Raw genomic sequence first — 14,587 nt, 5'->3', positions numbered from 1 at the left:
CACCTATAGCCACCAAGTTACGGTGGTCTGCCCCCAGCAGCCCCTCCTCGCGTCTCTTTGACTGCTGTGACAGGATCTGCCCATGAGAAGTAGACTGTCAACTGAAAATCATTAGTAGAAATGTGCCAAATCACAAATAGAGCGGCCCTGTTACCTATTTAGTGAAACTGCAAGCTGGACTTTTCGCACGCTATTCACGTGGATTGTGAAAGTCAAAGTCTCCCGAATAGACTGACCCAGGAAAAAACACCCATTATGAACCAGAACGACTCGCAGTGCTCCTTAATTCCGCCCGCAGCCGAAAGTGAAAGGATGGTGTCACCTTTACTTGTGGTTGCTGGGAATCATTTATTTGCGGTGGGACTGGTAATCACTGTGAGCCTTCCAGTATTCTTCCTTCATGGCCTCTCATGCTTCCTGGAGCTGTGTTTGAGTGGCATTTATTTGTACGCATTACTAACAGTATCCTAGGAAAAAGAAGCCTGGTTGGTTCATCCTAAAAACTTGTACAGGGCATTTTTATGAAGTTCCACGCATCCACATACTCGCAACTGTGGTTCAAGCAGTTTTTTTTTAATGGGTATTCACACAGAGTTACAGAAAAAGTAACTGCTCATTATGTACAACCTCTGTTTTCCAAAGGCTAAGCTGCTGTGTCATAATGTTCAACGGCGGCTATCCAAGGGCTCTAGGATTTTATGACCAAGCATAACCAGTCAAAATCAAGGACTCTGCGATTGTAACATCAATGGCGTTCTCTTCTGTTCAAGGACTTTGGAACTGAGCCACTAAGTCCAACATTTGCTAGTTATAAAATGCCAGGACTGTATGATCACGTAAAATCCGTGCTCTGCAAGGACTGAATCGTCATGTGTAACCAAAAGACGACCAAGATATTTGGTTATAATGATCTCTGCATTTATTAACACACCAACTGGTTACAAGACTCAAAACACTGTCGCATTCCAAAATCAAAGAACACACCTAACATCATTTAAAAAGAAAACAAACAATTAACAATTTATCACAAGATCTTTTCAATTATGCCACACAGCAAAGCAAAAAAAAAAAGAAAAAAAAAAAAAAAAGACTTTTAGCTCATCATTCATTTTTCTAAACAGATAAACCTAGCTTTCTCCCTCTAGAATAAAGCCAGAGAGCAAATCAACATCACGTTCAGCCGTGTAAATCGCTTCAGTACTATTGACACTTGTGTTCCCCAACAAACCTAGTCCCTGCACCAAGAAGTTCAGATGTTGGAACGTGAGCCTTTCTAGTCCTTAAGTACTTCCTCATCCGGGTCAGATGAGGCAGGTAAAATGAGAAGAGTCAACATTTTATCATTTATATTTACCATCGAGTTTTAGAGAGCAACAGTGTTTTACCCTTGTCCTTTAAAATCTAAGATTTTTGTAAAGATTAAAAGAGGTAACATCATTAGAACAAAGAACTCATGGATTTTCAGTTGTTGACACCCGGAAATAAAGGCCATTTAGACTCACAGACTATGGTACAAAGGGGAATGGAAAAGATATACTATGACATTCTGCAGTAGGAGAAAATATACACAATCTGTCACAGATTACTATCACATCTGTATACAATGGAGTGGGGGAGTAATGGGAGCGATAAAATATATTGTAAAAACAATGTAACATCTTAATCCCATTCTCCATTTGTCTGGGCCAATCCAACTATAGGCCACGCTGGCCTGATTCACTAAACATTTTGTGCGAAGTGAAAATTACACGTGCCGACGTTGCTCCAACAAAAGATGGATCACGACCCAGGTTTAGGGTTTATATAAGTCTACAGACACAAACTGTAGGTATATCAGTGGGAAACCTGACAGACAGGCCCACTTTTCCACTTCCGCAAGTGACAGTTGAGGAACATGGATGTTCACAGGGGAATAGCAACTGAAGATGCTTAGAACCCTCACAACGCTGTAGCTCGGTGGGCATTCAGTAGCTTTTGCAAATAGTTTCTAAGTCTAACTGAATACTACATAGACACACACAGTTCGGTTAAGTTTTTCAAAGGGGGGGTGGGGGTCGTGAGTGGTACTAAATTACCTCCGATCTCTCCCCCACTCCCTGACGTTTATTTTGAAGTGTCAGAAAATGAAACGTCACAAAACCTTCCAAAAGAAAGAGAAAGTGTTGGGGTGATCCCTCAAACCGTGGCCTAGATAAAGTGGGAGGTGGGACCCCAAAACCCATTTTCTCCATGCAATTTTCCTAGCAAATTTTAGATGGAGCTACAGACAAAACATCTGAACGGAATTGCACCAAATTTACAGAAAACTTGATCTGTACTCAGAAAGTGTGCTTTTTGTTATTTGGTGTACATCTGTTCAGTAGTTTTTTTGAGAAATTAAGGTTCAAAATTTATAGATATTTGGTGGTTGGGTATGTGAGAATCTCCCAAAGCTCTCACAGGCACGCAAATTCAAAAAATGGAGCGATCCGGTTGTTTGATAGGGGCTTTTTACTCTATCTTCCATCTTGTGGGAATAAGAGGCTCCCCCGCAAACCTTGCGAAAGAACCTGTTCTGATTGGCTGGTGACAACACAAACAGAAATGTTACAGCTGTTATTACAGGACTCAGTCCCTATGTCCCGAAAATTAAAAATAGTTAAGGTGTAAGAGGACAGGGTAGGGATACCCTGACCTTCTAGACCTTATGGGGAAGGTCTTTGACCACAAGGGTCAAATATGTAAAAAATGTTGTTTTTTAGACTGCCACGATCCCTGGGAGTCTCTCAAGAGCCAACATGGCCCTCAGTACACCCAGGAGTCTTGCAGCAGTACAAGCCGATGTGTAGGCTTCCGAAAGACTCAAGAGTACAGAGGGATAGAGAAAATAATAATAATTTTTAAAAAAAGATAGTACACAATGGGTTTTGTTGCCTGTGGATGGTTGGGTGCAGGCACTGCCAAATACTGTGCACAGCAGGGGGGTAGGGCACTCGCAGGGTGTTAGGCACAGGGCCTGCCCATATCATAGGCCCTATTGCCAACCCAATCTCATGGACGACCAAAGACATGTGGGATGGGAAGTTGGCACAGTTCCGTATGGAAATAAAATCTTACTTTATGCAACAACAAAAAACAACCTTAGGAATTCACTGAAACAACCAAAGGTTAAATGAGGTTACATTCATAGAGACCTACTGAAGTATTCTCAAAACTACGTGACTGGTATGCTGATAAGAAGATAACCCTTCTAAGTCAAGCCTACCAGACAGCATAAGTTGTCTGGTTGTAAAAGACATATTGTCAGTTTACCAAGAATTTACAGGAGTGTACAGCAAGCCCATTGCTTACTACTGGTTGGCTTTATCATCACTCCCATTTGCTTGCTTCTTATTTGATGCCTTGTCTTATCCATCTGGTACATGTCCCTCCCCAGGAGCATAGCCTCTTTACTTTTATCCACTGGTCACATTTAGAGAACTGCTTTTTTCTTTTTGTTTAAACACTCCATGAGAGTGCATGTTCTCCAGCTCTCTCCCTTGTGCACTGCTTCAACCTTCAAATTCTACCCCTTGCTCTTTCCGTATCACTCCTTCTCTAGTTTGTCTGGTGCTTCTCCCAACTCCTCCCAGTCTGATTTTTATTTTTAAACCTCTCCCATTACCCGCAGCTTTTTGTTGCTCTCCTGCTAGCCGTTACTCTCCTGTACTCTACCCCCAATGCTGTCACAGAATGGCATTACATTTTTAAACCACCACCCCATTCCATCAGCATCGTATTTTTATTTGTTTGGTTACTTATTTCACTTTTTTTGTTTCTTTTCATGATGGCCTGGCATCTGTAAACTTCCAGATGGGTATCTCCTTTTCCAAAACGCTTTTGCGCACATTTAACGGTTTTTATAGACGTTCCAAGATTTAGAAAAACAAACGAAGGCTGTGTCAATATGCCTGTTTGTGTTGTAAAGGTGCGTTCTCCTCACAATATTCAAGTGGTGTGTATTGCAAATGTGCTTGGTATTACTCACGTTATTTGGAGAGAGTGAACTCTTTTTTTGAGCTGTGAAGGTCTGTGTTGCTGGGGGGTCTTGGGTGTCAGCCCGCTCCTTCTCACTGCTACAAAAGATGAGCAACCAGTCTTTCTTGCGTTGAGGAGGTGCATTCTTTGGGAATCTGGCTTGTGAGTGTATCCCTTTCTTGTGTTATGTTGTCTGTAAAGCACTCTCAGCGATTACAGTGCAACCATAGAGCTTTCCCCCTATGTGCAACCTGCTGTAAAGGCAGTGTCCCCAGATGCTGTGTTGTTAAATTGTACATTATTCTCATTGCGTTGTGAGGGTCTGTGCCCCATCTCCTGGTACTCCAAAGATTTGTCTCTCTCCATTTGTGTGATTTATGTGTGCGGGTTTGCGTGGCAAGAGGGTGCGTCCCTCCACAATCTTCCATGCATGATGGAGATACCAACGATATGAGTCTATCTAGGTTTCCTTCTGCAGTGAATGGCAACTCTTGTCCATCTCCGGGTGCTTGGAATTGCCGAACTCTGGGGAATCCCCAGTGCTGGCAGCTATGTATTTCTTCGTAGTTGGGGCAGCTTTTAAGAAATCGGATACCATTTCGCACCCTCACCTTTCCTGGCCTTCTTTAATCTTCAGTTAACTCCTCCTCCCCACCTCATGTTTCTGTGTACCCCTTTTCACTTCATGTCTCTAAATCATCTCCTTTTTCTCGTTTGCTCTCCCGCCTCTGTTCTTAACCGCTTTTTACGTCCCTTTTCTGCTCCTTCTCTTGCACTGTTTATCACTCAATCTTCAAAATTGTTCTCAATTTACTTCTTTCTCGCGCATGTATCTGTTCTTGATTAATTTTAAAGTTTTCTTTCACATATATCATTTTTCTGCCCTCGCTCGTTCCCCTCTTTTCTCCTTACCCTGTTGTTTTCTTTCACTTTATTCCACCAGCCCCTCTTTTCCCCTCTCCTTTTATTTCCCTTCAACAGTTCTTTCATTCATTTTCTTTTCCTTCCTCTCTCTCCCTGACAGCTTCCTCTCTTTATTTATCTTGCATTTGGTTAACATCACCCGTTTACAACGGCCTGTAACTGATAGTTGCATTTGATTCTGCACCTTTGCACCTCTCATTCAGTATGAGTTTCAGATTCTCCTTGTCGATGCCAGTGACCATGTGTTCTTTGGGACACCTTCAACTAGCAGTTATCTAGCTAAGAGTACTTGGGCTTATGGGAGTTGTAGTTTGGGTTTTATCTTTGTGTTTGAATTTAACCTGGACCCCACAAAGAAACGTGCTGTTGGCTTAAAAGGCAGAGCGGGACAAAACAGACACTTTTGCCAATGCGGCCTTTTAATAGCCATGTCTTCGTGGACCACATTTTATAAACTTTGCAGTGGTGCCATCATGGGGCAAATAGTTTTCTGCACTACTCGCTTTAAAGGAAATTGAACCAGCAGATTATGAAAGAATTGCAAAAATGTATGATAGTTATTTTTCTCATGAATTACTTTCAATGTGTAAAAAATATTTGTCTTCTTTTATTCGTTTAGCATGCTGGTGATCTACAACTTAAAAGCAATCAAGTGAAAAAGGAAAATATAGTTATCTAATTCTACCTTGCATCATCAATAATCGCTGTTGGACTTGTCCCTTTCCGCAGGGCAATCTCCAAACTCTTTGCATTCACCCTCCTGTTTTCTGAACCAGTTTTTGTTGCCTTTAAGGACTTTGCATACTTTACCACTTTTAGGACTGTGCACACTTTAGCACTGCTAAAGTGCTTGTGCTCTCTCCTTAAAACTTGGAAGAAATTGCTTATACCCAATAGGCACATTTATTTTATGTGTTGTAAGTCCCTAGTTAAGTAGCACTACCTGTGCCACTTTATTGTAAATTGAATGCTACTAGTGTGCCTGTAGCACTACTTGTGCCATCCACTTGAGTAGCACTTTAAACATGTCTCAGGCCTGACACTACAGCCTGTGTGAAGGTAAACTGCCAATTGGACCTGGCACAGTAAACCTTTTGCCAGGTCCAAACCTTCCTTTTTAATGCATATAAGTCACCCATGGGGTAGGCCCTGGAGAGCCCAGAGGACAGAGTGCAGCATATTAAAAAAAATTAAGACATGTCATTTTAAGTTTTACATACCCTGGAAGTGAAAAACACTTACATTTATTTTCAGTACTGCAAGGCTTACCTCTACCATAGTTTAACATTTGAGTTGCCTTTTTTCATTTAATAAGCTATAATTTCCAAATGGGAGCAGATTAGTGTTTTAGGAATTACAATGAAAAATCCTCTCTCATGGTAAAGTCAGATTTTAAATTACTTTTTAAAATGACACTTTTATTAAGATGGCATTTTCCTGCCTCAGTCATTTGGTGCCTACAGCCTGTGTCTGGGTCACATGACTGGGTATAGTGGACAGTTGAACTTTGTGTATTCCTTCTACACACAATAGGGAGCTTAGGTGTGGCTGGATGGGTCATCATGGACAGGATGAGAGGGAGGAACTGGGCCCAGACCCACTTCCACTTGAATAGGCTGTGTCCTACTTCCATACTAAGGGCTGCCCACCCCTTGTAGTTAGTTTGGAGCCATGGCCAGGAAAGCAGGGTACTTGTGCACTTCAAAGGCATGCCTCTAGAAACTTTTCCCTACTTCAAAGGCAGAACTCGATATAAATACAGGACCTCAGACACCAACCTTTCAGTACGCGTCTGGACCTGGGGATACTCTGCCAGGAAGGAGGACTGTTGTGCTGCTGAAAGTACTGCTGCTCTGAAGGACTACTGCCCTGCTGTGCTGACCTGCTGCCCTTTTGCCTGGGTGAGAAGGACTGGACCAGCAACTCTGAAACCCAGACCCCAGAATGACTCTAAGGGCTAGTTGGAAGCATCTGAGACACAAGTGGCTTCCTACAACCTTGAACCCAGCACCTGGACTCTGCCACCTGTGCATCCTGCCTTCACGAGTGGTGTTATCCCAGTCCTGGATCCTTTGTAGTGGGCCTGAAGGGGGTCTGCCAAGCCCTGCTGTGGTCCCCATCGGAAATTATCCAAAGCCCTGCAAAGCTAAGCCGCACAGCTCAACGGAACTGTCGCAAAGCCTTGCTGAACAGCTTCCTCAAAACCGACACCAGGCGACACAAAGTCTTGCAAGGCAATGCCCCACAGACCATGCACCCGGATTTACTTTGTTGAGTGGGTCTAACTTGGTCCCTGTAGCCGGTTCACACCCCAGTCCAGGGCAACCAGTTAACCACAGTTGGCATTTTGTGCTGATTTGTTCTATATTTCACTAAAATCTTTTACATTGCATATCTTCTGTTTAACGGATTGGAGTTTTGTCAGTTTGGTCATGTTTCATTTACTAAATTTTGCAGATGTTTTCTAAATTAGTGTGGGATTATTTTTGTGCTGTGTTTTTATTTTATTACTGTTTGAAGGGCTGTATAAATACTTTACACACTGCCTCTACGTTAAGCCTGATTGCTCTGTGCCAAGCTACCAGAGTGTTGAGAACACATTAATTTAGGGTTTGCTTGTGCCTCTTTCTGACCAGGATTGTCGTTGCTGCTTAAGTAGCACTCCCCTCAACCAATAACCCAATTTCTTACCATTGCCAAGAAAATGTTAGATGTCAAGCACTGTTGTCAAATCTACTGTATCATAATTTCTGGATGGCCCCTTTAAAGGTTTTCCCTCCTATCCAAAACACTTACAGTCTAGAGATTTGTTATTGGTGGGCTGTCGTGAAGGAGTGCTCTATTTGAATAATTGTTCTAGTCTTACATATTTTTCTAATCATTTCCAAAGCTTTGCATCCAGTACTGCAAGTGAACTGCCTCTTTCCAATATTTTTTTCTGTGCTTTAATCCAGAACATTGGCTCTGTGAGTTGAACGTTAATAAGGCCAAAACCAGTCCTGGCAGCCCAGGGTGGACTGTTCCTATTGGAGCAGGGTTAAGGCTGATTTGCACACAGCTGGGTCCAAACTGGGGTGGAATGGAGGGCGAAAAATTATGGATTGGGATGCGGCCCGAGCGATCACCAGTAGCTGACATTAATTCAAGCATTACATCCATTACTCTGTGTTTTGATACCTTAAGTGCAACAGGTTTGCCCAGTCTTGGATCTCATACTCACTGTGCCACTGGAACAAAGCCATACCCGACTGAAGAGCCCTAATAACTGTGAAACCAGTCCTGGGTTGCTTGTGTTCTGGTTCAGGGATGACCGGATCTGGCAGTTTGGGCTGGAGTGTTACCATGAGGAACAGGGTCAAGATTGATTTGCATATGGCGGGGGTCTAAACTGAGGGTGCCTAGTGGGTGAAAAAGGATGGACTGGGATACGGCTCATGCAACTGTCAGTGGCTGAGATTAATTCAAGCATTCCATCCATCACCTTGTTTTGCATTTTTGACAAGTGCCCAGACTTGGGTCCCGGGCTCAATGTGCCACTGGAGCCAAACTATACCTGGCTGAAGAGCCCTAATAAGGGCAAACTGGTCCTGGGTTGCTTCTGTTCAGGTTCAGGGGGGACCTGGCCTGGCAGTTCGGGGTGGACTGTTCCTATGAGGAGCAGGGTCAAGACTGATTTGCATACGGCTGGGTCCAAAACTGAGGAGGCATGGTGGGTGAAAAACAATGGATTGGGACACGGCCAGAACCTTTGCAGTGACTGAGATTAATTTAGGCATTCCATCAATCCCCTTGTTGTTTTTGCATTTGGTAACCATTTTACATCACACAACCATAAACTAAATATGCATGTCCTATAAAGCAGTAACACTGCAAGTACCCATACAATTACCAAACAGCGATTGTCCAGATTTTTATTCTTGGCTGGTGGATGTCATGCCTCTTTCTCCAAGTACTGTTGCCTGCAACAATGCCCTTTTTTCAGCATGGAATAGTGTCCAAGCAATACTAAAGGCTGTATAAAGCAAAACGGTCTGTGGTTGAGCAAACCCACCTTTAAGTGTTATGCCTATAGATTCGGCCTAGATAGGGCCTATCCCCTGAGATTTTATGCAGCCTTTTGCTCCTCCCTAGCCTTCACTGCCTGTAATGAGGAAACATTATATGGGTGAACCTAGAACTGTGGCTTATGAGTGTATCATTTAGGTGAGTTGCTGATGAGTGTATACGTTTATATTTAAGTTACCATGGAAGGCAGCTTCTGCTAACAGCTGCCCTGGTGGATGCCCACATTGCCGTATTTCAGTAGCATCATTAAACGGACTAAATTAATTTTCAAACTTAAAACATAACAAAGCCTGGCCTTGGCAAGACAGAATTTGTATGCTTGGTTTTATTGCTTCTTACAAATGTATGCAACAGTAATTTATAGTTTGAAACTAATAGAAAATATAAAAAAGCCCCATGTAAAGGTGTTGCGTATATAAATATGTGTATATATATATATATATACATATATATTTATATAGAGCGAGATATAGATGTAAGTAGATATAGATTTGTATTGAGAAAACCTAGTGTAGATATATATATATATATAGCAAGAGAGAGAGAGAGTATTTATATACGTACTTAGATAGAAATTTAGATTTATATATAAAGAACTGTATATTTCTATGTAGATTTATAAATGTGTATTTTATTATGAATTTGTGCTTTTTTAGCTAGCCACACAGCTAAAACTCTCGCTAGACCAGAAACAAAAATGCATTGCTATGTCATACTAACGAAATATAGTGCTCTATGCAAATACCAATGATGTAACATAAAATATTACGGTCCTAATACAAACAATCTGTGTAATAAAGAGCATGAAAGCAACGATGTTGGTTATTTGTCAGGACAAGCGTTTTAGCACTACTTTGCTGATCAGGCAAGAACATTTATATGCATGTCACTAGCAGGATAGCAGATGTCCATTTAAAAAAACAAATGTTCTGCCAGTACTGAACCAATGTAGTTGCCACTGCACAAACACTGTGCAGAAGTACATTTCTATTCCAGAAGAATGGTGCTAGTAATGAACCCAACACAAAGCCAGCAATTCCGCCTACCACAACGCCCTTGAGCCATTTTTGTGACTACAACCTGTTTACTTAAATTGCTTGTGAAATAAATACTGCAGGTATTCTTATCATAAATCTGGGTTTAGTGATCTTTTTAAGTTTTTTTTACATTATAGTTGTCAAGTTCATTATGTTCCTCGTTTAACTCTTTATTTTCAAAATGGTAGAAAACATTAAGTATAAGATTATTTGCAGAGTCATACATGGTCACGCTAGCAAGATAAATTTGCCTTCTGACAGAACAATATTTTTGATTAAATCTTTAGGAAGTAAATGCAGTAGACACTTATGTTAAAAAATCATGCCTGTAAAGTTATTTTTACCATACAAATAACATCGCATTCTTCACCCGACACCGTTTTGCTGCCTTTTTTTTTTGCTTTGAACGAGTCACGAGCTTCAACACAGTGCGGTGTTTAATATCCACTGCCCATAGGACTAATCAAGCTGGACATGAAAACTGCTGCTGTAAGGGAGCCTTGGGTATGGCACTAGACTAAGTATTCGAATCATTGACAAAGATTATAAGAAAATTAAAACACCCAGTTTAGTGTAGCGTTACTGCCATAATTCACTGAATGGTGACACCATTCACTGACGTCTTCCGTACATTCTCAAAGAAACAGAGGTGATGCAGAGGTCGTCATAGCTACACTGCTGCTGCGGGTAGCAAGTGAGTCAGACACTAACAAAGCTATGCTACAGAGCACGGCCTGTTCGCTTTCATTCTGAAGAATTGAAGACAATGGGAATGCGGCATATACGATTTCTGGAGAGCACAGGACTGGCCCCCATCACAGGTACAGCAATGGCCGGCAACAGATATAAAGAAAGAACAACTTATCACCTGTCCTTGGGGCACCCCCTTATATAAACAAAGGATAACGTTGCTTGCAGATAGAGCACCATTTTGAAACAGCACTTTGTTTTGTGCGCTTCGACTGTAACACTTTATTAAAAAACACTGTTCTTATTATAAGACGATTTATTCAAATTAGCTGTTTTTTAAAAAGTCGATAGACGTTACAAAAAGTACAATTAGATTGGCTTATGTTCATATGAAATAATTTTCCATTGTTGTAAATTAAGCATACATATTTAATCCTTTGACGAATGTTTTTCAATAAACTGAATTTATGGCATATCTTTTGTTACAGTAAATGTAGCAGAGTTGGTACGTTATGCCATTAATGAGCACTTAAAGCCACTAAGGTTTTCACAACTCAGTTCTCCATACAGATATTATTAATTGTGTAATCTCAAGCAAGGAAGTAAAACACTGTTCTATGGTGTGTTACAATTTTATGCTCCTCCTCATCAAGCAACATCAACTGAGACCAAGGAAAAAACTGGTCTTTTTAAAGTCAATTTAGTTGTGAGTTCTAATCTTTTGAAAATATTAATAATTAAAATTAAAATATTCTTTTGGCGTGACACAACCAAATATGTTTGATGCTTTGCAAAACGTTTTAGTTAACTACCCATGGCACAGCTTCAGCGCAAAGCAACAGGAAGAATTATTGCAATATGGCATAGTGACTTAATGAGACTAATTTGATGGTGAATTTGTACATAGTGCAGGAACAAAATGAAGTCACTCACAGAGAGGGAAGCTAAAGACTAAAGGGGGCGGGCCTGTCGCCCCATGCTGTGGTGGGCATAAGCAACGTGTGAATGACAACTGAACTGACCAAAGGGTGAAGAGGGCTGATTGCGAGCCCCATATGATAGAAAAAACAATAGCCTGGAGAAACAGTTAAGCTGTCTCAAAGGCCAGAGCTAAAAAGCCGAGGGCACAGAGTGGTGCCTCTTTCTAACGCATTGAAAGATTAGTAAGGGTTCAGACAGTATACAAAAATGAAAAAGGAAAGAGAGACAGGAAGCTGTATAAATAATGAGGTGAGGGCCCTCCGACTCAAATAACGAAGAAACCTAAAGAGGAGCAAGAGTCGATATGTTCGGCCTGGTGCGAAATAAAAACCGCACATAACGAAACAGTAAAATAGAACCACTTTATCTGACAAATAAGAATTATGCTTATGATGAGATTCGTTTTGGTAAAACTCGACGCTGCTGTGAAACATTCGATTAAGCAGTTTTAATACAATGACAATCAAAGTTATCATTTTCATTCTGAAGCACGGCGACCACATCAGTCAAAAATGCAAATCACGCATCGCACAAACGCCAAGCCATTGATAATGTGAGCATGCGCATCCCTCGGTTTAGGAGACTGTGGACTTCATGGGGAACACATTGTGAATCACCTGGGACGCTTCTGGTGCAGACTCAAAAGTCACTTCCTTGATCATGTGCTCTGCCTTAAACTGTTTCCAAACACTAATCCATAAAAAGGTGCTCTAACCTAAGGTTAAAATCAGAAGCCCATCAGCAGACCTTTTCACTGGCTCTGTTGACTCGCAGGTTTTACGTTTCAAAGGTGTAGCAGCGGGTGGGCAGTGTGTTGCCGCTGGATTGACATTTAACCCCGAACCGTGCGGGGAGTTATAATATTTGACTTCAGTCTGTGGATGAGTTGTCACCTTTGCAAAATGAATTGGTAGTCTCGGTCCTGTCCTCAAGGTAAAACTGCGCTCTAAGGACGAATCCAGCAACACTAATGGACACATGTTGTCAGTCTTAGCACGGAGACCAAGGGCCGAATGGGGCCGGAGCCTAACTGGGCGCACTATAATTCTGGGTAGTTTTTTGTTCAATGGCTAGCACTGTAAGCAAGCTTGATCTTCTGTGCTGAATCTGAGTAGGCTCAATAAGACACCAGTCAGAATCTGAATTACTGTCTTAAAATGTTGCTATGTCTCATGTCCAAAAGGGCTCAGGTATGTAAAGCCACATTAAAAAAAAAACTCAATTAGGTATTCCCTTAGTTATCAAGGAGTTTTATAAAGCACCATATGTGGTTTCAGAGCCACATCAGCAGGTCATGGGAGGGTAGGATGCAGCAAGATGCAAATATTGCATTCACGTCTTGGTATTCCACAATAACTACCGTTAAATGAAGAGGCCACCTCTGGATTGGTGTGATTACAACACTCCCTGAAACTTAAGTTGTGTCAGTTCTGCTTTCAAACAAGTGTTCATTGCATTCAGCTTCAAGGTCCTGGCCCCCCAGCCCTCTTCTTACAAGTGTTTGGCGTTCGAAGATTTCTTGGTGGCTCAGACGGAAGGTGGCTTGGCCGAAGCATCGCAGCTAGTCTGAAGCAGGTGGGACAGAGGTCCATTTTCTAAATACCCAGGACCCCTGCTCCATTATAGCTTGTGCATGAAATACAGCAATCCTAACTGTGATACGTAACTCCAACTACACTTGGATGAGTGCTTTATGGGTGGTTTCATATGGTTCTGCTTCTAGAAATATAATCACGTTCTAGAAGCCTGGTTCTGTCATTTTAGCAGTCTGGTCAGTAAGTAAGTTTTATTGGGACCTCCATCCAGCTTACATTACCGTATTGGAAAGGCAAAAGAACAAAACTGAAAATATAACCGTTTTTCACAACAAAATACTGATAGGTATGCATACCAGAGTGCATGCCATTTTAACATTAAAATGTGAAACAAAAGAAATTTGGGATTAGCATCTAAACCTTTAAAATGTTTGTATTTTTACAACTCTACATAAAAGTATAACTTAATTTTGGTGCTATTTTTGGTATGCAATATTATGATAAAACGACGTTTATATGTGTGGAATATATAACATCTTGCATGCAAAAAAAGCTCTATTTTCAATACATGCATACACAATCTCTCATTAAAATCAGTTCTACAATTGCATTTATGAATGTATATTAATGCCCTCTCAGGGAAAATAAATGTGCCACAATAAGGCATTATATATATAGTAAGTGTACTATTAAAGGCACACCACACGTTTATTACAGTACAGTCTAACCGACATGACAAAACAGTGATTATAGTCTCAGAGTTTGCATTTTATAACGACCAGACAGAGGAAAACAACTCTGCAACTATGGGCATATGAAAGTAATTTTTATCCAGGCATGGATTTAACTTCTTGTATTGTTGTTCTGCTTAAATACCTTTGTGTGTAAGTAGTGCACGCAACAAACCAGAATGGTATAAACCATGTATGCAGATTAGCGTACATTAGAGTAATATATATTACACTGTGTAGTTATTGTTATGACCTAGTTGCCACAGGAAATTGATTTTTTGTTTTGTTAATACCTCTGGTGACGTTTGACAAACTTCATGAAACGTGATCCGTCAAGCAGTGAATAAAAAATAAAAGGGGAGGGCAGTCCCAATGCGCAATTAACCCATGCAGTTATGATCAAGCCCTTTGACCGAAATGCGTTGCGGGGCAAGGAGGACCACAATAAAGTCTTCTAACTTTTCCTCCTGAGTGCACATGTCTCAAATTCGAGTCAGTTTCCACTAGTAGCCTGGCACTACGCAACACCACCATGCAGCTGCACAGTAGCACAGTAACAGAGGACCTTTGGGGAATAAATTATATATATATGCAAATGATGTATTCAGATTCTAGTTTCCTGAGTCTT

The 14,587-nt window shown here is 41.2% G+C and overlaps 1 protein-coding gene across 2 annotated transcripts in view; it reads right to left on the bottom strand.

Annotated features, from left to right (window-relative positions):
* SCAPER (S-phase cyclin A associated protein in the ER) overlaps positions 1-14,587 on the bottom strand; it is a 2,262,878-nt gene that overhangs the window by 54,768 nt on the left and 2,193,523 nt on the right. The gene's annotated exons all lie outside the window — the stretch shown is intronic.

The sequence above is a fragment of the Pleurodeles waltl genome, chromosome 3_1 (assembly GCF_031143425.1).
Source record: "Pleurodeles waltl isolate 20211129_DDA chromosome 3_1, aPleWal1.hap1.20221129, whole genome shotgun sequence".
Taxonomy (NCBI): Eukaryota; Metazoa; Chordata; class Amphibia; order Caudata; family Salamandridae; genus Pleurodeles; species Pleurodeles waltl.
This window is presented reverse-complemented; position numbering and strand designations above follow the sequence as displayed.